The sequence below is a fragment of the Lynx rufus genome, unplaced genomic scaffold, assembly GCF_022079265.1.
Source record: "Lynx rufus isolate CCGP_SWC_20201006 ecotype Redwood Valley unplaced genomic scaffold, mLynRuf1.p SCAF_15, whole genome shotgun sequence".
Lineage (NCBI taxonomy): Eukaryota > Metazoa > Chordata > Mammalia > Carnivora > Felidae > Lynx > Lynx rufus.
Window position 1 is genome coordinate 35,643,308 of NW_025814829.1, and position 21,531 is coordinate 35,664,838.

General features: G+C 39.9%; 1 protein-coding gene across 2 annotated transcripts in view; it reads left to right on the top strand.

Annotated features, from left to right (window-relative positions):
- Nucleotides 1-14,147: 14,147 nt before the first annotated feature.
- CEP350 (centrosomal protein 350) overlaps nt 14,148-21,531 on the top strand; it is a 155,977-nt gene continuing 148,593 nt past the window's right edge. For both annotated transcript variants that reach the window (XM_047076855.1, XM_047076856.1), the window contains exon 1: nt 14,148-14,474. The gene's annotated coding sequence lies outside the window, so the exon portion shown is untranslated. The remainder of the gene's footprint in view (nt 14,475-21,531) is intronic.

Genomic DNA, 21,531 nt, shown 5'->3' on the forward strand with positions numbered 1-21,531 from the left:
CCCACTGTGGTTGTATAGTGTAATACTTGCTGTATGAAATATAACATCTTCATGGGTACGTTCCAATGAAGTCTTTCTCTTTGGGAATAGTCTCAGAGAATTAGATTTTCTATCATTAGCTGGTAGGTCCCCCAAACCGAAGGTCTGTTCATCTAAGTGTTAATTGTTATTGAATTAGCAGCTCTGCTTTTTGAGTCATGTGGTTGTTCTTTTAAATTTTTTTTTTTTCAACGTTTATTTATTTTTGGGACAGAGAGAGACAGAGCATGAACGGGGGAGGGGCAGAGAGAGAGGGAGACACAGAATCGGAAACAGGCTCCAGGCTCCGAGCCATCAGCCTAGAGCCCGACGCGGGGCTCGAACTCACGGACCGCGAGATCGTGACCTGGCTGAAGTCGGACGCTTAACCGACTGCGCCACCCAGGCGCCCCTCATGTGGTTGTTCTTGAAGTAACTATTTGACCCTTACCATTTTCCCCAAGGAGATCAATGTGTATTAGATGATTGGACTATAGGTTATGCTCAGATTTAGTCCTAAGCAACTACTCTTTTGCCTTTTTATCATGTTATCTCATTCCCCTAGGAAAGTGACACAAACGTCAAACTTTACAATAGTCTCAACATCTGCCTTAAATCTTGCACACAGTGTTCAGGGAGGAATATAAATCTATATGTGCATGCTAAAAATGACCTTTTAATATGAAATGAAATATAAAGAACACAAACAGGGGCGCCTGGGTGGCTCAGTCGGTTGAGCGTCCGACTTCGGCTCAGGTCACGATCTCGTGGCCCGTGAGTTCGAGCCCCACGTCGGGCTCTGGGCTGATGGCTCGGAGCCTGGAGCCTGCTTCCGGTTCTGTGTCTCCCTCTCTCTCTGCCCCTCCCCCGTTCATGCTCTGTCTCTCTCTGTCTCAAAAATAAATAAATGTTAAAAAAAAATTAAAAAAAAAAAAGAACACAAACAAGAGCAGTGAATGGATAAGGCTAATATGATTTGCATAGCTATAGTTGTCTCCTATGATTAGAAAGTTGTTTAAGTGCTCTGTGTTTGTTTCAAACCTTAAACATAGGCATATGAGTTTAAACAAACAAACAAACAACCCAAACCAAACAAATTGAAGCATGGTCTCATGGTTTCCTCAAAGAACCAAATTTCCTCAAAACAATACACACAGCGCAACGAAGTTAAAATATGTAAAGAGTATAAACAGAAATGAGTAAAGCCAGAAAGCAGTTGAACGGGAAAAGTTTAGAATTAAGGTGCTGGGATAATCAACAAGCCTGGTAATGTTCATTCTTCAGACAGTATGAGGTCATGCTTAAGATAGCAAAATACTTGTGGTGCCTTTCTTCTGAGGTGCTCCAAGTGCTTTGTTGACATTATCTAATAGCAAATATTATTACCCCAATTTTATAGGTGGAGAAACTAAGATACCAAGAGATTAAATAACTTCCTTAAGCATGCACAACGAGTCGGTGATGGAACCAGAAATTTATGTCAGGAATCTAATCTTTTCTGTTCATATCACTAGGTCAGCTTTCCAGATTCAAAAGGCATTTATTGGTGTAAATTTGTTTAAATGTATTTTTAAAACTGATACTATCTTCTGTAAACAATTAAATGAAAATGCTTTTGTTGTAAGTCACAGTTGCTTTTCATGGGAGACATTTAACAGGTAATTCAAAAATAAATGATCCCAGATTCTAAAAAGTATCCACATTAGGTTTAGGTCATTTAGTACAACCTCTTTTAGGTATCTAATATAGAACCCTATGAAATTATATCAGTTAGTATCCGATGTCCTAATGGTTACTCTGTGCTTGTGTCATACATTATTTTTGGTAAGGTGGGCATGAATAGGAAAGGTCTAGGGATTATTCTATACTTTCTACTCCCACTCAACTCAGAATTGTCCCTGAAGGGGTGCCTGGGTGGCTCAGTTGGTTAGGCGTCCAACTCTTGATCTCAGCTCAGGTCTTGATCGCAGCAGTGTGAGTTCAGGGTCATGGAGCCTACTTAAGAAAAAAAAAGAAAGAATTATCCCTGAAAATTCTGTAATTTTTATGAGAACAAATTATGAGAGGAGGGAGTGGTTCTTGGTTGTTGCCCTTTCAAAAATGTTATTTTGACTTTAGTCCCCATCTCCAAGCTCCTATAAATCTGTTATAGTCTGCTCCATAAACAGACACTGGCAAAAATCACAAACACAAATATATGTTTATATACTAATAGCAAGTACTTGTGCTAGAAGCAAACTAATCACAGGACAAAAATAAAGTTTGAGAATATTAACTGCATGTAAACTGTATATTTCAAAATGGAGAAATAATACATTTCTCCTTCATTTTGGCCTGAATTTGGGATTAAGGTTACTGATGGGAGATCAGGTTAATTTAGGGCAGAGAGCTGCATATAAACATCCACAGTTATACCCATCCCACCTGTGTGGGCTGGTGACCTTAGAGTTGGGGAAACAGAGAAATCATGAACCCAGCAAACAGAACGATTTGTCACTAGGTAACTCCTATCTTTTTGGTTCAGCCAAAGCACAGAAATCCACATGCCAGTCTTCTCTCTAAAGAGAATCCAACTGCTTTGAGCACCTTTGAACAGGCATGCCTTCTGGATTCAAATGATGGAGGTTCCATGGGTAGCCCTACCACTCTTCAACCTGTGACCAAAAGCAAGCCATGTCATGACGCCATGCTTCAACTTCCCCTCTCTGAGAGACGGATTATGGTGATACACCACAGGAGTTGGTGAGAATTAAACAAGACAATGTGTGTGAATAACTGAGGTTATTAAAGTTTGTGCAAGAGTTATTTATACATACATGTTATCTAAAATTAGTTACATAAAATACATATGTATTAGTTATAACCACTTATATATGTAAAACAACTATCAGCATGTATTAGAATAGTATTTATGTTTGGACAAATTTTTATTTTTCTTTCTTCCTTCCTTTCTTCCTCCCTTTCTCTCTCTCTCTCTTTTCTTTCTTTCTTTCTTTCTTTCTTTCTTTCTTTCTTTCTCTCTTTCTTTTGAGACCATGCATATACACACATGCAACATGCAAGCAGGGGAGGGACAGGGCGAGAGGGAGAAAGAATCTTAAGCAGTTCTATGCACAGCCCGCCACCAGGGGGCTTGATCCCATGAACCTGTGAGATCATGACCGGAGCAGAAATCAAAAGTTGGGTGCTTAACCGACTGAGCTATTCAGGTGCCCTCTCCAACCTCCTTTTTTTTGTGTGTGAGAGTGGACAAATTTTTCAGTTCATGCTTAATGTATGCAATCACTTATATTTCCAAAACCAGCTCTCTCTTCGCCATCAATCTTATTCCTGCCTGTCAGTTTTTCTGTAAGGCAGTTCCAGCTGCTCTTGGCCCCTTATAATATTTTGTTAATGCAGTAGGATTTGTAACCAAATGCTCACATGTTCTCATTTCTTGTCCAACAGGTGGGGAGAACCCAATCCTGGGATTCCAGGAGTGGTTTTAGTGGCTGATAAGCCTCATTTAAATCTGTGGGTCTTCTTCCAGGCTGGGCACCCAGCTGCCTTTTTCTATTTTTGGAAGGGCCACAGAAAATCTCCTGTCAAGAGTTTAAAACTTTCCACAGCCTGCAAATAGGTGGTTCACCCCTTTCAAAATATAACCTGGTTTGGTTACATGTAACCTTATTCTGACTTCTATTCTTTAGCGTTTTTTTTTTTAATTTTTAAAATTTTTTTAAGTTGCAGCTGTCTTGCTATGAGATGTTCCACTGCATATTTCATTTGTATTATTGGTCCATAAAACAGCATCGAAACAGAGAGATGCCCTAAAAAGAGATACCCTTCTCTTTAGAGTGTTCTGAGAAAAAAGAGGTTGTCTTTGTACAGTAAAGGGATTTCCATGTCTGTTAGCTAAGCTGTTTAAAAGAAATGCCAATAGGGAAAATACCAAAAAGAAGGTGCTGAACATGAGAAGAGACTACTCTTTGAAGGTTCATGGAGATAAAAATAGGAAAATATAATTTTTTAAAGCTTAAAAACATTTCAAAATCACCCATTCAGAAGTATTCTTCCTCTTAAGTATAAAACTCAATTTGGGGAAAATAGGAAAGACGTGGGGCTGAGATGTAAATATATTGTTTGTCCACTCACAAATCTTGTTGAGGAAACCTGAGAAGATGGAAGCAAATCTTGGAAATAAAATGACCAGCCTCACCTAATCCTAATCCATTCCCCAACACCAGAGTTTATCTTTTTTATATGCTGTGGATATGCACAGAATATGTATAGAATTATTTTGATTTTATTTACATAAAAGTCAGACTACAGATGTTGTTTAAGCAAGTTGCTTTATTACACTCAAGAAATTTTTTTAAGTTTATTTATTTATTTTGAGAGAGAGAGAGAGAGAGCACAGGCAGGGGAGGGGCAGAGAGAGAGAGGGAGAGAATCCCAAGCAGGCTCTGCGAGCTGTCGGTGTGGAACTCAGTTCAGGGCTCAAACCTATGAACCGTGAGACCATGAGCCAAAATCAAGAGTCAGACATTTAACCAACTGAGACACCCAGGTGCCCCAACAATGTTTTTATTAAAAAAATTTTTTTTTGGTGCACACTCCCTCTCCCTCCCTTTCTCTATCTGAAAATAAACAAATAAAAGTAAAAAGAAATTTTCTTTAATGTTTTTTAAAAATTTTTAATTAATTAATTTTTAATATGAAATTTATTGGCAAATTGGTTTCCATACAACACCCAGTGCTCATCCCAACAGGTGCCCTCCTCAATGCCCATCACCCACCCTCCCTTCCCTCCCACCCCCTATCAATCCTCAGTTTGTTCTCAGTTTTTAAGAGTCTGTTTTCGTTTGGCTCCTTCCCTCTCTAACTTTTTTTTCAAGCCCAGCTAGCATCCTTATGAAAAACAAAAAACCAAGGGGCGCATGGGTGGCTCAGTCAGTTAAGGAACTGACTTCAGCTCAGGTCATGATCTCACAGTTCGTGGATTCAAGCCCTGTGTCAGGTTCTGTGCTGATAGCTCGGAGCCTGGAGCCTGCTTTGGATTCTGTGTCTCCCTCTCTCTCTCTGCTCCTCCCCCCACCTCTGCTCACTCTTTCTCTCTCAAAAACAAATTAAAAAAAGAAAAACACTCAAAAACAAATGTTTTTGAGATGTACCCATTGTTTCCAATGTCTCACAATTACTACAATAAATTAGTTTATGATTTTAAGCCTCTATATTTAAAAAAAAAAAGTCAGTGTCAGGTTTGTCTTAAATCCTAGTTTGCTTTTGACCTTATCAGAAATAGAAAGAGGAAGAAATTCACTAACCCCATTGCTGGGCTCTGTTCCAACAGCACTTCATTACTCATTTTAAGGGGGGATTAGCCATCAAAAATGAAATGTGGATTTGAAGCAATCTTCCAGATAATCCAATCCCAAAAAGCTACTTTGAGCTCAATAGCCACATGTTTAAGGAGTGGACTTTGTTCTTCCTTAAATTTCCACCTAGTTCTCCTGGTCTACTTTATTGATGTAATGTATTCATCCATCTATCCATTCAATGAGTTTTTTTGTTAACTGTTAGAGCTAAATGCATAGCACTAGGTTAAACGGTTATATTTATTTATATTATTTTTTATTTAAAAAATTCTAGTGTAAAACATACAGTGCTATATTAGTTTCAGGTGTACAATACAGTTATTCAACAATTCTATACGTGACTCAGTGCTCACATCACAATAAGGGTACTCTTAATCCTCTGCCTATTTTACCCATACTCCCACCCACCTTTTCTCTGGTAACTACCAGTTTGTTCTCTACATTCAAGAGTCTGTTTTTTTTTTTTAATTAATTTATTTATTTTGAGAGAGAGAGAGAGAGAAGAAGAAAGAGAGAGAGAGAGAAAGTGTGAGAGAGGGACAGAGAGAGAATCCCAAGCAGGCTCCATACTGTCAGCGTGGAGCCCGACAGAGGGCTCAAACCCAAGAACAATGAGATCATGACCTGAGCCTAAGTCGGACGCTAAACCGACTGAGTCACCCAGGCGCCCCTGAGTCTGGTTTTTAAAAACAGGTTTGTTTTATTTGTGGTCATGAGGAAGGGCATGCTCTTTGTCAAGGACATGTTTATCCTTTTCATGTTAACTTTACGCAAGATATACTTCCTAAATTCCAGCTACCTTTACCAACCAGTATGAATGAGTAACTCAAAAACAGGGTGGGAGAAAGTGTAGATCCCACCACTGATTTAACTGTTTGCCCTACAGTTCCATTAAATCTTCAAACCATATCCTATACATCAAAAAAAAAAAAAAAAGATACGTACCATAAAAGCAGAATCTCTGCTAAGGTTAAGTCCATCCAGGTTAAATTCCTTGTTCTGGAGTCATAGGGCAAGTCATAGGGCAAGTCAGTGTGAGTAGAGGCTTTGGAATCAGATCTAGGTTGGATCAGTAATGTCCTGCTAACTCAATATGAAAGTTTCAAGCCCTTAAAACCCTGTGGTGCTTTATCGCAAAGTTTTCATTCTCAGCAACTGGTTTGTGCAAAATCAATGTTAACTGCATTTATAGATTATTTGGAGTGGGGTTAAGATCTTTTTTCATGTTGGAAAATAATTTCCCAGACCATCTAAATATAATTCTGTGCTTATTTAGTCTTGTTTGCTGCTAAATTCATTGAAAGTCTCTCTGATTTCTTTCTTACAAGTGATGTCTTGACCTTCCCAGATAAGGATAAACGTTTTACCTAGCAATAAAGCAGAACCAATCTGTTTTAATATTTACTCAAGAGGTTGTAAGTAAAGTAAGTGAAGTAAATGGCTCTGTTTTAACTTTACTAGAACTTATTTGTTAGAATTTCTTTCCTTTCAAGCTATGGATTTTTGCAATGGTCAGGTAACTTTCTACATTTAAGAAGAATGTGATCCTGAGTCACGAATGAGCTCAAATCCCGAGTTCCTCTTTTTCAAGGAGGTAGACAAATACTGCTTGCTCCCTTCTTTCTTTCTTTATTTTTTAAAAATCTGTGACTACGAATGGCTGAATCCTCAGAGAACTTTCAGGTACATTCCACATTATGTATTTCTGGCAGCAATAGGCTTCCTCATGTGCCCTCTCACAGAATCTCAAAATCTCAGGGCAATTCTGCTGAACTGAGTCATAGTCTCAGGACTGAATGGCATCGAGCATGAGAAACACAGTGTTGTTAACAATACACTTATACTGACAGGTTTGTCCAGTAAAAAATAGACTCTGCTAGGATGGTCCAGCGTGTTCTTACCAAAGGCAAATCTTTGCCATGGTTTTCTTATAGGGCTGTAATGATGATTAAATTAGTGGGCCAAAGTTCACTGCAAATCCTGCAATAACATCATACCTAATTCTAAACTGACATCTGGTTTGGTTGTTTAAATATTAAAATAGTTCTGCACTAAATGATATATCTGATAAAGGATTAGCATCCAAAATATATATATAAAGAACTAATAAAACTCAACACCCCAGAAAACCCAAATAATCCAATTAAAAAATGGGCAAAAGACATAGACATTTTCCCAAAGAAAACATACAGATGGCCAACAGACATATGAAAAGATGTTCAACATAGCTCATCATCAAAGATACACAAATCAAAAGTACAGTGAGTATCACCTCACACCTGTCAGAATGGCTAAACTCAAAAACATAAGAAACAACAGGTGTTGGCAAGGGTGTGGAGAAAGGGGAACCCTCCTGCACCGTTGGTGGGAATGCAAACTGGTACAGCCACTGTGGAAAGCAGTATGAAGTTTCCTCAAAAAGTTAAAAATAGAACTACCCTACAATCCATCAATTGTACTACTAGGTATTTACCCAAAGAGTACAAAAATACTAATTCAAAGGGATACATGCACCCTAATGTTTATAGCGGCAGTATCTATAATAGCCTAATTATGGAAAAGCCCAAATGTCCATCAACTGATGAATGGATGAAGAAGATGTGGTATATACGCACAATGGAATATTATTCAGTCATCAAAGAAAAATGACGTCTTGCTATTTGCAATGATGTGGATGGAAGCTAGAGAGTATTATGCTAAGTGACATAAATCAGTCAGAGCAAGACAAATACCATATGATTTCACTCATATGTGGAATTTAAGAAACCAAACAAATGACCATAGGTAAAAAAAAGAGAGAGGCAAACCAAGAAACAGGCTCTTTTATTATTTATTTTTGAGAGAGAGAGAGAGAGAGAGAGAGAGAGAGAGAAAACACGCACATGTGAGCTGGGGAGGGGCAGAGGGAGAGGGAGAGAGAGAATCTCAAGCAGGGTCCATGCTCAGCATGGAGCCCAACCAACATCATGACCTGAGCCAAAATCAAGAGTCAGCCACTTAACTGACTGAGCCACCCAGGTGCCCCATCGGATTCTTAACTATAGAGAACAAACTGATGGTGGCCAGAAGAGAGGTGGGTGGGAGGATGGGTAAAATAGGTGATGAGGATTATGGAGTATACTTGTGATGAACACCGGGTGTTGTATGTTAAATGTTGAGTCACTACATTGTACACCAGAAACTAACATTGCCCCGCATGTTAACTAACTGTAATTTAAATAAAAACTTAAAAAACATAGTTCTGTACTGGTTGCTAAATAGCTGTTGGCCTTCAGCAACCTGATTGGCAAGATCTAACAACTAAGGTGTTTATACCCGCCAAAAAGGGAAACCTCTAACCCTGCTCCATTCTGATTGGCTCCCCACCTTACTGGTTGTTGTAAAGTTGTAGTAACACTCCTGCCTGAAACAAATGTGACAATAAAAGTGAATGACGTGTGTGTGTGACATAACATGTGTGTGTGTGTGTGTGTGTGTGTGTGTGTGTAAAGAGAGAGACACAGAGGGAGAGAAGATGGAGGTTGGATCGACAATGCCCTGCTACTCAAATATGGAAGTTTCTTTTCTGTTTTATCACAAGTTTTCCATTGTCAGCAACTGGTTTATGCAAAATCAATGTTAATTGTATTTATAGAGTATTCGGAATGGGAATTTTAAGATTTTTTAAAAGTTAGACTTTTTAATTTAAAAAAAAAATTTTTTTTCAACGTTTATTTATTTGTGGGACAGAGAGAGACAGGGCATGAACGGGGGAGGGGCAGAGAGAGAGGGAGACACAGAATCGCAAACAGGCTCCAGGCTCTGAGCCATCAGCCCAGAGCCCGACGCGGGGCTCGAACTCACGGACCGCGAGATCGTGACCTGGCTGAAGTCAGATGCTTAACCGACTGCGCCACCCAGGCGCCCCGACTTTTTAATTTTTTTAAAGTATATATGTAAAAACATACTTCTGTATGTTACAGTATATATAATATTAACATTAAATTAAATATACTACATATTATATTACACACATATTATAATATTACATTTGTACATATTTTGTTACATATTTTAATGTATATATATATACATATTTACACATCCTGTTGGTTCTATTAGACCTGACTAATACAGATAGGATCCAGAACCATCTGGAATTATCAATCCCTCATTTGTCTGGTAGTTAATGCTGGAAAGACTTAGACAGTTGGGAGGAGGAATACCTAGGGTTCTTTGTGCATTTCTATCTCTATATGGTCTTCCAGTATGGAGCTTCAACGGGGCTTTTTTCATGTTAGACAGGATTTCCAAGGCATGTGTCCCTGGAGACAAAACACTAAGCAGAATTATATTGCTTCTTATGACCTAACCTCTGAAATCACATTTTATCATTTCAGTTGTATTCCCTTGGTTGAGACAGTTAAAAATTCCATCCAGGCTCAAAAAGAGGGGACACAGGGGCGCCTGGGTGGTTCACTTCGATGTGTCCATGATTCTTGGTTTCAGCTCAGGTCATGATCTCACGGTTTGTGAGTTTGAGCCCAGGATCGGGCTTGGTGCTATCAGTGGAGGCTGCATGGGATTCTCCCTCTCCCTCTCTGCCCTTCCCCCACTCACGCTGTCTCAAAATAAACTTAAAAAAAAAAAAAAAGAAAATAATTTGTTTGACTTGAATTAATCAAAAATTGAACAATGTTAGCATTAACTTTGAGTTTCTTTTTACTTAGAACCAGCTGTACTGCGTTTTCACTGATCTATCTTCCTCTCCCAGGAATGTGCATAGTGGAGGGCTGGGCTGAGGAGAGGAGATGACCTCTCTTTGCTGATCTGGAAGAGTGGCTTGGAGGCAGGACACAGGTTGGAGTTGATTCTGCACAAACTTCCCCTTGGTGGTGGTTGCCCTTTATGTGAACTGTGGCTAATTTACCTCCAAGGAAGTTGCTGCAGCTTTTTCTTGGATATACACTCTTGTCTTGGCTTAAACTCTGATAAAAAGAGTGTACTTTTCTGTTCAGTGCTACAAAGTTCAAAAGTTTCTTGAACCCCAAATCAGTAAGATATCATTTCTACTGTTCGAAATTACATTCTTGTGTTCTTTTACTTTTCTCTCTGGGGTGTTCTTCCTCCTATTCCCTACATGTATTTTAAAATTCTCACTTATTTTTATGTTTAAAATATATTATTTAATATTTTGGAAATACAAAAACTATGAAGAATAACAATACAAACACCCACACCTAGCTTGAGAAATAAAACATTACCACCAACACCATCGAAGCTTCTTGAGTTCATCTGGACTACATATAACTTCCCCTTCTGCTCCCTCAGAGGTAATCACATTTCTGAATGTACTCTTTCTTATTCTTTGGCATTTAAAAATATTTTGCTACAGGGTTACCTGGGTGGCTCAGTGGGTTAAGGGTCTGACTTCAGCCCAGGTCATGATCTCACGGTTTGGTATTTCAAACCCCTGGTCGGGCTCTGTGCTAACAGCTCAGAGTCTGGAGCTTGCTTCTGATTCTGTGTCTGCCTCTCTCTCTCTCTCTGTCCCTCCCCCCATTGAGCGCTCTCTCTCTCTCTCTCTCTCTCTCTCTCTCTGTCTCAAAATAAACATTTAAAAGAAATTGAATCTCCTCCTCTTTTCCCCCATTTTTGACCACTCTATTCTTACCTGCGGAATGTTATTGATGCCTGTGACTCTCCTTCAGCTGGCCACTCCCAATGTCCCCTCATCTTCTGCCCCCTGCCAAATTCTTGTCTTTCTCTGGGTTCCACTCACCCTGGCAGGCCACCATTTCAGGAGGATTCCTTCAATTTTAATTTCTTTTTTTTTTTTTTAAGGAAAATACCTAATCTCTATTTTAAAATACTTATTTTTTTTAACCTTTATTTATTTTTTGAGAGACAGAAAGAGACAGAGAACGAGTGGGGGAGAGGCAGAGGGAGAGGGAGACACAGAATCTAAGCAGGCTCCAGGCTCCGAGCTGTCAGCAGAGCCCGACGCGGGGCTCGAACTCACAAACTGTGAGATCATGACCTGAGCCAGAGTAGGACGCTCAACCGACTGAGCCACCCAGGCGCCCCTAAAATACTTATTTTTAAATGGTTAGTATAGTGACATGATTCAAAATTGTTAAAGTACGAAAGAGTACAACTGATAAATCTCCCTCTTACTCTTAGTCATCCGTTTCCTTCCACACAGACAGCCAGTGATAGCAGTGTCCTCTGTATCCATGTAGAGATAATTTATACATGTACAAGCAAGTATTATATTTCTCCCCACCTTTCCTTAACTCGAATAGTAGAATACTATTTACGTGGGTTCTGACTTCAGGTTCAGTTATCTCTGACTCCTCTTTTGGAGCAGGAACACTCAACCTGGGCAGGCACCATTCTCTACCTGACTGCTGAGGCTGCTGTACCTTTTCAAGGCTGAATCCAGCCTCAGGCTACTCTGGCTTCCAGATTCTGGTGCACACATCAAGCTTTCCATGTTGTCTCCTCAAAGCCCTTCTCTCTAGCTTGAGGAAAGGAAGAAGCCACCTCTGCACCTCTCTGCCTATTCTCTCCAAAAATCTTCCTCTCAAATCCTGTGAATCTACAATCCCTTAATCCTTTTTCTCTTTAAGTTGATTTATTTATTTTGGGAAAGAGAGAGAGAGTACGAGCTGGGGAGGGGTGGGAGAGGTGGGGGGACAGAGGATCCGAAGCGGGCTCTGTGTCGATAGCAGAGAGCCATACTCGGGGCTTGAACTCATGAGCTGTAAGATCATGACCTGAGCAGAAGTTGGACGCTCAACTTACTGAGCCACCCAGAAGCCTCTCTCAATCCTTTCATATCACTGACCGGGTTGAAGGGTCTTGAGAGAGGGGCCCAAGAATTGCATTACTGGTATCATATTACTCCTTTGAAAATGTGCTTCTTGGACGCCTGTCTCATAATTTACCTGCTGCTATCAGTTTGTCTCAGGACCTCACGCAACAATTGCAATTTCATATTCATTATAGTCAAATATGGTAAAATGCTGCAAGAGCCAATCTGTAGGGTATAAATAATAAGAGCTATGGCACGTCAAAAAGAAGAGAGGTTGGTGTGTTTGAGGTATTTGGGAGGTGAAGGAGAGGCAGGGGTCAGCGTGCAGTATGAGAGATGGAAACTGTGCATAGGCTGATATGAGGATAACATTGCTCCCCACACAGTGACAGAAACTTTTGGTGTTTTCTCTGTTACCCAGGAGGCAGCATGGGGGTGGAGAAGTATAAATAGGCTTTAGAGTAAGGGAGACCTCAAATCTTACATTTGCTTTTTACTGATGGCATAATATTGGGCAAATTACTTAACTTTTCACAACGCATTTCCACTTCTAAAGATTTTATTTTTAAGTAATGTCTACATCTAAAGTGAGGTTCCAACTCACAACCTCGAGATAAAGAGCCCCACGCTCCACCCACTGAGCCAGTCAGGCTCCCCCTTCCCATTTCCTCTTTTTAAAAACGTGAGTATAATATTTAATAAGGTGGTTGTATAAATTCAGGAAAATAACATATGAAAAACATCTATCCCACAGCTTTACACAGAAAGGATGAGGAAAATAACTTTGTCCTTATGTTGTTTTCTCACTACCCCTGGCACCACTGGGATACCCACATTTCCTGTTCTTCCCTCCGGTACAGCCTCCTGGAGACACAGTACAGATTTTACATATGTGCAGGACCATTTTTGCACATCCACATACGTCCTATTCAGGCACAGTTAAAAGCCCTACAGAGAAGGAGCGGTTACTGCCTTCTGCTTTTTCTGATGAGGTCTTCCCAATAAGCAGTTATGTCCTAGTTACACCTAGCAGTTAGCAGTTATCCAGCACCTAAAATGAGCTAGGCCCTACTGGGGTACAGAGAGACAAGCGTCTTCAAGATACTTAAAGATGAGAAATAGTCTCTGGGTAAACAGTTGTGGGAGTTCAGAAGGTGCAGGAAAGTGATGGGCAGAGAGCTTGTGCGAAGTGAGCACCTAGCGGAAGGTGGCATTATTTGCAGAAGACATGTCATTTAAGCTAAGTCCTGACACACATTAGAATTCACCATTCGGAGACTGGGGAAAGAGGATAAAGATATTAGAAGATATGTTGATCACACAAAGTCTCTCAAAGCACAGTTCTACCAATACCTATACCTAAACGGGAGGAAACTCCGTTTTCCTTGCTCTGGAGTCTCTAGCCATTGGACAGACTGCATGCTGAACACAATCGTTAACCCTCGCGAACAAAACGGCCAGTGACAGCAGTGGGTAACTGCAGCAGCCGCAGCGCTGCAATTGCTCTGAAACTGATTGGGGTAAAGAAGATTTACTTGGACGACAATTGGTGAAACATCGTAAACTCTGAGAAGCTGTAATTTCGACTTCTGAGCGCACCCTGGTCAAACCCCCAGCTTGTTTTTTTGGCCCGGGGTGAAATGCGCAGCCAAAAGGCCCAATTAGCGTCCGAGGAAGGAGGGTGGGGGGTGGGGGTGGAGAGAGGTCTCCGCTGCGGATCTACTTTGGCTCCTCCCGAGTCCTGCAAGGCACAAACTCGCCACACTAAACATGGCGCTCTCGAGTGTCATTTCTTCGTTCTCTCTCCCGCACCTTTCGGCCACACTCAACATGGCCCGAACCGAAGGTTGTATTCCTGTAGAACCGTGTCGGGACAGTTCTCGCGAGGTTTGCCTGGGCCCCGACTGCTCCCGCCCTGCCTCGCGCGACCGCCACTGCCACTGCCGCCGGCGCCGCTCCTCCTCCGTGTCAGTTGTTGGGCTGTAATGGCGACTGGGCCGCCGCTGCCGAAGTGACTCCCGGGCGGGGGAGCGGGGCCGGACCTGCGCCAGAGGGAACTGCAGAGAGCCGCAGCTCAGGGGGAGGCTTGCTGTGGGGGAGGGGAGGCAGCCTTTCTGCCTCTCCTTCCTTCTCTGCAGCCCGGCGGATCCCGGGAGCCGGTGCGAGGCGGGCACCCGGTGCGTCCCCGGAGCGGGGAGGCCAGGCCCGGCAGCCCTGGGGCCGGTCGGGGCGGCATCACTGCACCCTCCGCCAGGCCCCGCGGGATGCACCGTGGGAGCCGAGGGCGGAGGCGACACTCTCAGGTGAGCCGCGGGAGGACGTGGCTGGGACCGCGGACGCTCGCTTAGCTTCTGCTGCCTCTGTCCGCGGTCCCGGGTCCCCGGTGGCGGCGAGAGAGGCGGGGCGGGGCGCCGGGAGTCCTGGCCCAGCCTGGCGTCCCCCTCGGGGAACCTCCCCGTGTCCTGAGCCTTTGCGGGGAGGGCCATCCTGAGACCTGGATTTCAGGTCCCACCGGTGCCTGCCGAAGACGGATTTCCTTCCTTACCTGCTAGTGCTCTCCCTGTTCCCGCCCCTCCTCTCGTCTGCAAAAGATGTAAGATACCTCTCGCCTTTGGTCTCCGGAGAAGTGCTCCTCCTTCGCTTGCAGATCAGGCATATTTTAGGAAATTCCGGGCAACTGGCTCCAGTGGCAAGGATGACTGGTTTCTGTTCCTTTTTGGTGGGGATAAGCATTCTCAAGTATAGGGAAAACTTTGATCTTCTGCTCCAGTCTAGCAGCTGCTGAATGTAGTCTACCGATTTATTCACAAATGATTTAGTGGGAGATTTAAAAAGCTTTACGCTTTCAAAGTTGTCAGTATTTTTCCCCGCCCTCTTTTTAAATGTAACCCAACATGGTAAACAATACTTAACTGATGTCCCAAATACGGTTTGGAATTTCGCTGGATTTTTAGTTTTCAGATAGGAAGTTGCCCATAGGTATAAAATTTTAATGTGGTTTTAGTGTAGTAGCAAGTGTTTCATAAAAGAAAAAGATCCTTCATATAGGACAGGTTGTCAGGAGTAGTAATCAGTATCCATGCACTCCGCCTGATTGTTTGATATTTTTGTTTTGATGGCGATCCTTGTTTTGAATTTGGAAAAGTCGTTAATGGTTATGTTGCCATGTTAACGATACCTCCTCCTCTTGCATTTAAAGGTTTTAAAGGAAAGGCTATGTTAGGTGGACCTAGCAACAGCCTGAAACGGTTTGTAGAAGCAATGATAAAATACTGAGAGCTGCTCTCCACTTTAAAAATTTTTTGGTTTAAAACACAGTTTTTAAACAAGGCCGTGTGCTGCCAGTAACATGAGATTTTGGTTTTAGACCCATGGTAGAAGTTGCTTCAAACCCATGGGTGTGTAACATGAAATTAGTTTTGGTGTGCTAAATTGACCAACTCCATTCAGTGTAATAAAATAAATCTGAACCATTGGAGCGTCATTGCATTGAAGATGCTTTAATCAGAAAATAAACATCAAGCTAAAATACATTGTATGTGTGGATAAATACATGTATCTCATTTTTTCATAGTAGCAGGACTTGTGTTTGTGATGATGGTGACATCTAGTCAGTAAACAATTTCATACATATGTGAGACAATTTCCCTGATTCTCTGAGATATATTGTTATGTAAGAGTGTTACTACTTAAACAACCAGCCTCCTGTGGGGGTAATCAATTTAGGAATTATGAAGTTTTGAATTTTTTCTTACTGCTTTTTTTTGATTGCCAGTTTTTTGCCCCTTTTAAAATACTTATGGACAGACGAAAGGAGATGGAGTCCTTATCTAACCAATTTTGTTATTTTTTAAATTGCTGTGTTATAGTGGCGGCAAAAAAGAAGCAACTGTTTAAAATAACTGACATCATTTTTCAGTGTATCACCACATACATTATTTTATTTAATCTTCGTAGCAATGTGAGGTAGGTTTGGCAAATATTTTTGTTTTGCAGTTGTGGAAATTGACACAAGGAAGTGTGATGAATGATGCTCTTATTCCTGAACAAGTGTTTTTTGTTTTTATTGAGGTATAATTGACACAACATTATATTAGTTTCAGGTGTACAACATAATGATTCATATGTTTGTATTGTGAAATGATCACAAGTCTAGTTAACATTGTAGAATTAGTTTTATTTTAAAATTGGATATTAATATAGATACTCTGGGACTTGGTTTTATAAAATCTAAAAAAAAATCTATTTTTGTTCCTTTTGACATACCACTAACTCCTTAATGCTTAATGATTGTTGTTCTTTAAAAATAGTATTTTCAATAATTTTGTTAATTATGAACAAGTGATGAATTATTATAATGAATGGCTTTACCGCTGTATGTACTTTTTGCTTGAACAGTACTCCTAAGAAATTGTAGTTGATTTGTCATCTTTCATTTTGTTTGGATACTCATAGTTATGTCGTCTTTGAAATTCAAAGCATTTATAGTCTTGGTTATGATAAACCAATATTTGGGCCACATAGTAGCATAACTGAAAACCAGTGACATCTTGGTGACTTTATTCTAGTACTGGTGATTTAAAAAGTTAACTTGTCATCTACACTTGTGATTGCTAGTTTTTGCAGTGCAGGAGAGGTTGTGAAATAATTTCTTTATTGACATTTTCTTCTCATGTCAAACAATTTCTAGTGTTGCAAATAGTCCAAAAAAAACCCCACAAATAATCAAAAGATTGCATAGTGGGTTTTTTTTTCCTTCTTCTGCACTAATAGCTTTTTGTTTATTGTTACCAGAAGTGTAACTTTACATTTACTAGTGGTTATTTTGGTTTGTTATTTGCCTTTCTTGTCTAGTCTGTAAGTTCCATGATGGCAGAGTTACTCTGTTAACTATTGTGCACCCGGTCCTTAGTACATAGTAAACCAGTCAATAAATATTAGTTGAATAAATTGACTTAAGAGTGGTCTTGGCATAATATTTAAAAAAACACAACACTGGTTCATGTTCCTAGGCACATATCAACTCTTATTAGAAATATACTCTAGAGATATGTTCAAGTTTGCTAGGTTGCAGGGAATTACAGCCCGGGATTAAAAAACCACTGAGAATAAGCCACAGGTGGATCCTGAAAACTTTATTGGCTATTTTAATGATTTGCCTAGGTCTTCTGGCAATAGTTATTATAATTTAAAGAAAATAGAAGGTTTAAGGCCCTGGCCTAATTAGTACTATAATTATAGGCTTTTAATAACTTGAAGTCACTTCTTAATTACAACATTGAGAGTTTTAAATCTGAAAGGCCAGGTAGTCCAATTCCCACGTTTTATACATAAGTGAACAGTATCGTATAGGGGAAATATCTCACCCATAGGTGGTTTCATAACTGGATGAAGAATTCACTATACAGTCTACACCTCTTTAAAGTCAGATAATTATCAAATTAGAGGATGATTGTGAACAACCTGGCAGTCTGTTCATTCTGCGTCAGAGTGAAAAACTCAAAATAGACCTCTCCATGAATCAAAAATATTTGTTGACTTAAAAATGAACCTCAACCCTCCCCTCTGTCATTGGGACTATAAGTTGGTACAAGTAGGACAGTGTTCTGGAAGGAAATTTGGTATTATCAATCAAAATTAAAAGTGCGCATATTTGATAGAGATACTTCATTTTTAGGGAGTTTATCTTACAGAAATTTTAACACAAAAGCATAAGAGTAAATCTATAGGGAGTTCATTTTAACATTATTGCAAGTAAATGCCAATAGTATTAAAAAATTAAAAAATGTCAGGAATAGTCCTAAATGTAGAGGAATAGTTAAAATTCTAGTGTACTTATGCTGTGAAGTGCTATGCACTTGTTAACAGGTTGAGGGATAGCTAGATTTACTTCATGAGAAGCAGCTGAGTGTATCATTGAGTGCAAGGACCATGCAACTAACTTTCTGGGTTCAAATCCCAAATGCATCATTTATTAGACGCAGCCATTAGCAAATTACTTAAACTCATCTGTAAACTGGATATAATTATAGTTTCTCACCTGACAGGGCTGTTGTGTGAATTAAATGAGTTACTATTTAAGCCTCAAGCAAGCACAGTAAACACCACATAAATGTTTGAGTGTTTGCAATTACTGTTATGTCCTGACATGGAAGAATGTTCATGATGTAATCCTGAGTGAAAGAAAAAAGTTGCATTACACTGTAGAATATGATTCAGTTTTGAAAAAACAAACACGGACAAAGAAATGTAGTTTGATTTTGTTATGATTTTGTATGTCCGTAGGAAAGGGTCTGTGAGGATATATGTTAAACTATCAGCTATGTTACCCCTGAGGGAGTGGATGACTTTCCTTTTTTTACTTTAGACACTTTTGTACTGTTTATTATAACTTCCACTTTTATAATTTTTGAAGCTTTTTTTCTAAAAAATATCAAAACAATTTCCTTTTATTATACAATCATATAAATGTATTTTTGAAAAAAAATTTTTTTAATGTTTATTTATTTTTTAAGAGAGACCGAGCACGAGCGGGGGCAGAGCAGAGACAGAGAGGGAGACATAGAATCTGAAAAAGGCTCCAGGCTCTGAGCTGTCAGCACAGAGCCCAAAGTGGGGTTCGAACTCTGGAACAGTGAGATCATGACCTGAGCCGAAGTCAGACACCCAACGGACTGAGCCACCTAGGCGCCCCTAAATGTATTTTTGAATTTAGTTGTTTTTCAGAGATCTGTAGGTTTCATCAACATGCTATCACATGATTAGATTCTGTTTCAAAACTTTTGTTGATGCAGTTAACCCTTAAGTGTTCTTATTTTCTACTAGCTTTGTGACCTTAAGTGTCATTTCTTAATTTGCAAAGTAAGCATACAGGCTAGATCAGTTGTTTCTTAAACCCAGGATTCCCAAACTCTGCCGTCAGGTACCTTTGAGCACTATAGTGAGCTCACACAGGCACTGTGGAATATTTAAAAATTTTTGAGGGAAACACGGTAATATTTCACAGCTGTGGGGTATCTGTGTGATATTTGACATCTGTGGGACACTGCTCAAACTATTAGTTTCAGGTAGTGTCTGTGACATTGTGCTGTATTCCTTTTGATGACAGGAAGTCTTCAAAAAACTAGGTTTGGGGGCTACTGTGATTAAAAAAAAGTACTGTGCAAAAATCCATATGAACGGTAAATGAAGGTGGCAGTGTCCAAAGTGTTTTCAAGGTTTGAGAAGTTGTGTGTAGTAGGTGCATCCATTCCATTAATAAGCAACTGTGGTTATTTAGTAATAAAATATTTCTTTCAATTTATATGTATTTTTCAAACTGCTACTAAGTTGTTAGGACATAAATACTTAATAGATTGTATGGATCTAATAAATGGAAATAGAAGGCATTTTTTGGTGCCGAGGGGGAACCTTGAAAAAATTACTGAGACACTGAGAGTTCTGTGAAATGAAAAAGCTTGGGAACCTCTCAAACTCTTTTGACTAGGGCACTTACAATAAGAAATTTATTTTTTCATAGGGATATAATTTACATATATGTATAAATATAAATGAATTGTAAGTTCCACTAAATAATATCCTACTACTTTTTTTTTTTTTAATTTTTTTTTCAACGTTTATTTATTTTTTTTGGCACAGAGAGAGACAGAGCATGAACGGGGGAGGGGCAGAGAGAGAGGGAGACACAGAAACGGAAACAGGCTCCAGGCTCCGAGCCATCAGCCCAGAGCCTGACGCGGGGCTCAAACTCCCGGACCGCGAGATCGTGACCTGGCTGAAGTCGGACGCTTAACCGACTGCGCCACCCAGGCGCCCCTATCCTACTACTTTTAACACACCCTGTTATTTTTAATTCAGTCCCGTTTGATTTTATTAAAAGATGCTAGCTCCAATCTATCAGATTTTTTTTTTTTTTTTGACCTACTAATGGGTTGTTAACTACAAATTTGAAGAGCATGAGGCTGGATGACCTCTAATTTCTAGCTTTAATGTGCTTTGTTTTCTGATTGGTTATAAATGAAATCGGACTACACTTATTCAATTGATGCATCTCTGAAAATTTGTATAGATGCTACATTTGTGTATTGTGAATTATTTTTTTTTTAATTTATTTATTTTGAGAGAGAGAGAGAACCCAAGTGGGGGAGGAACAGAGAGAAAGAGAGAGAGAATACCAAGCAGGCTCCGCACCATCAGTGCAGAGCCCAGTGTGGGGCTCGAACCCACACACTGAGATCATGACCTGAGCTGAAATTAAGAGTTGGATGCTTAACCAACTGAGCCACCCAGGTGCCCCTATAACAGTATTTTATTAAAGAATTTCTCTGTAGTTCCAGGCTTGTTTGGAATTATAAATGCATATATGTATGCATGTAACTATTATTTAGTTAGTTATTTTACATGTTGTCAAAATAAATTACCTGCTTAGGAATGGTTAACCTCTTCATATTGCATGAGGCTCCTGTATTTTTTTTTGCCTGTTTGCATGTAAGAATTGGATCCTGAGACTTATCAATGGGAGCATCCATCAGTCAGCAAGTAGGTCTGGAGCACCTAGTGTGTACTCTGCATGGACTAGGGATATATAGGGGACTAAAACATCTTCACAGTTCCATGTAAGCGACAGATATGTAAATAATAGCACAAGGCGGTAAGAGGAATGGTAAAGTACTGTGGATCCACAAAGTGGGAGCAACTACACTGCCTTAAGGAGTCAATAAACGCTTCCAATGAAAGAAAAAGTAGTTGTCTTTCTTTCCTTTACAGCCTTAGCTTAAATTAGTAAGTTATTGAATATGGAAGGAAACTTTTCAAAATTGTTTGTTTTTTCTTGTTTTTTTTTCCTTCCTCAAAAAGTGACACGTGCCTCTGCTTTAACAAAATTCAAAAACATATTCATAGAAAAATCTGCTTTTTCTTCTTGATCCTCACTCAGAGTTAACCAGGTTTAGCAATTTCTTAGGTGTCAGGGAAGGTTTTGTCATGAAAATTTCATACTTAGGCCAAAAAATAATCCTGACTCGCAAGCTATAAAACACTTTTATAGGGATGTATTCCTTGAAATTAATTTGGAAGAATAAGTATTCAGGATAACCAGATGGTGGGTAAGCAAAGCTTAAGTTCCCATTCCTAGGGCTTTTTTTTTTTTTTTTTCCTCATTATTCCCAGTCTTATTCGTTGTCTTCTGTTCTCCTTAAGTGAAAGATTAGGACCACCTCTAGTCAAGCTCTAGTTTAGCTCTTCATTTCTTATCAGTGGGAGACATTATGTTCTTTGAGATCCTCACCCTGCCTCATATTCCAGGGGCCAAACTGGTACCAAATGTTACATAGTTCCTTCTGGATTTCATAGATGACAGAT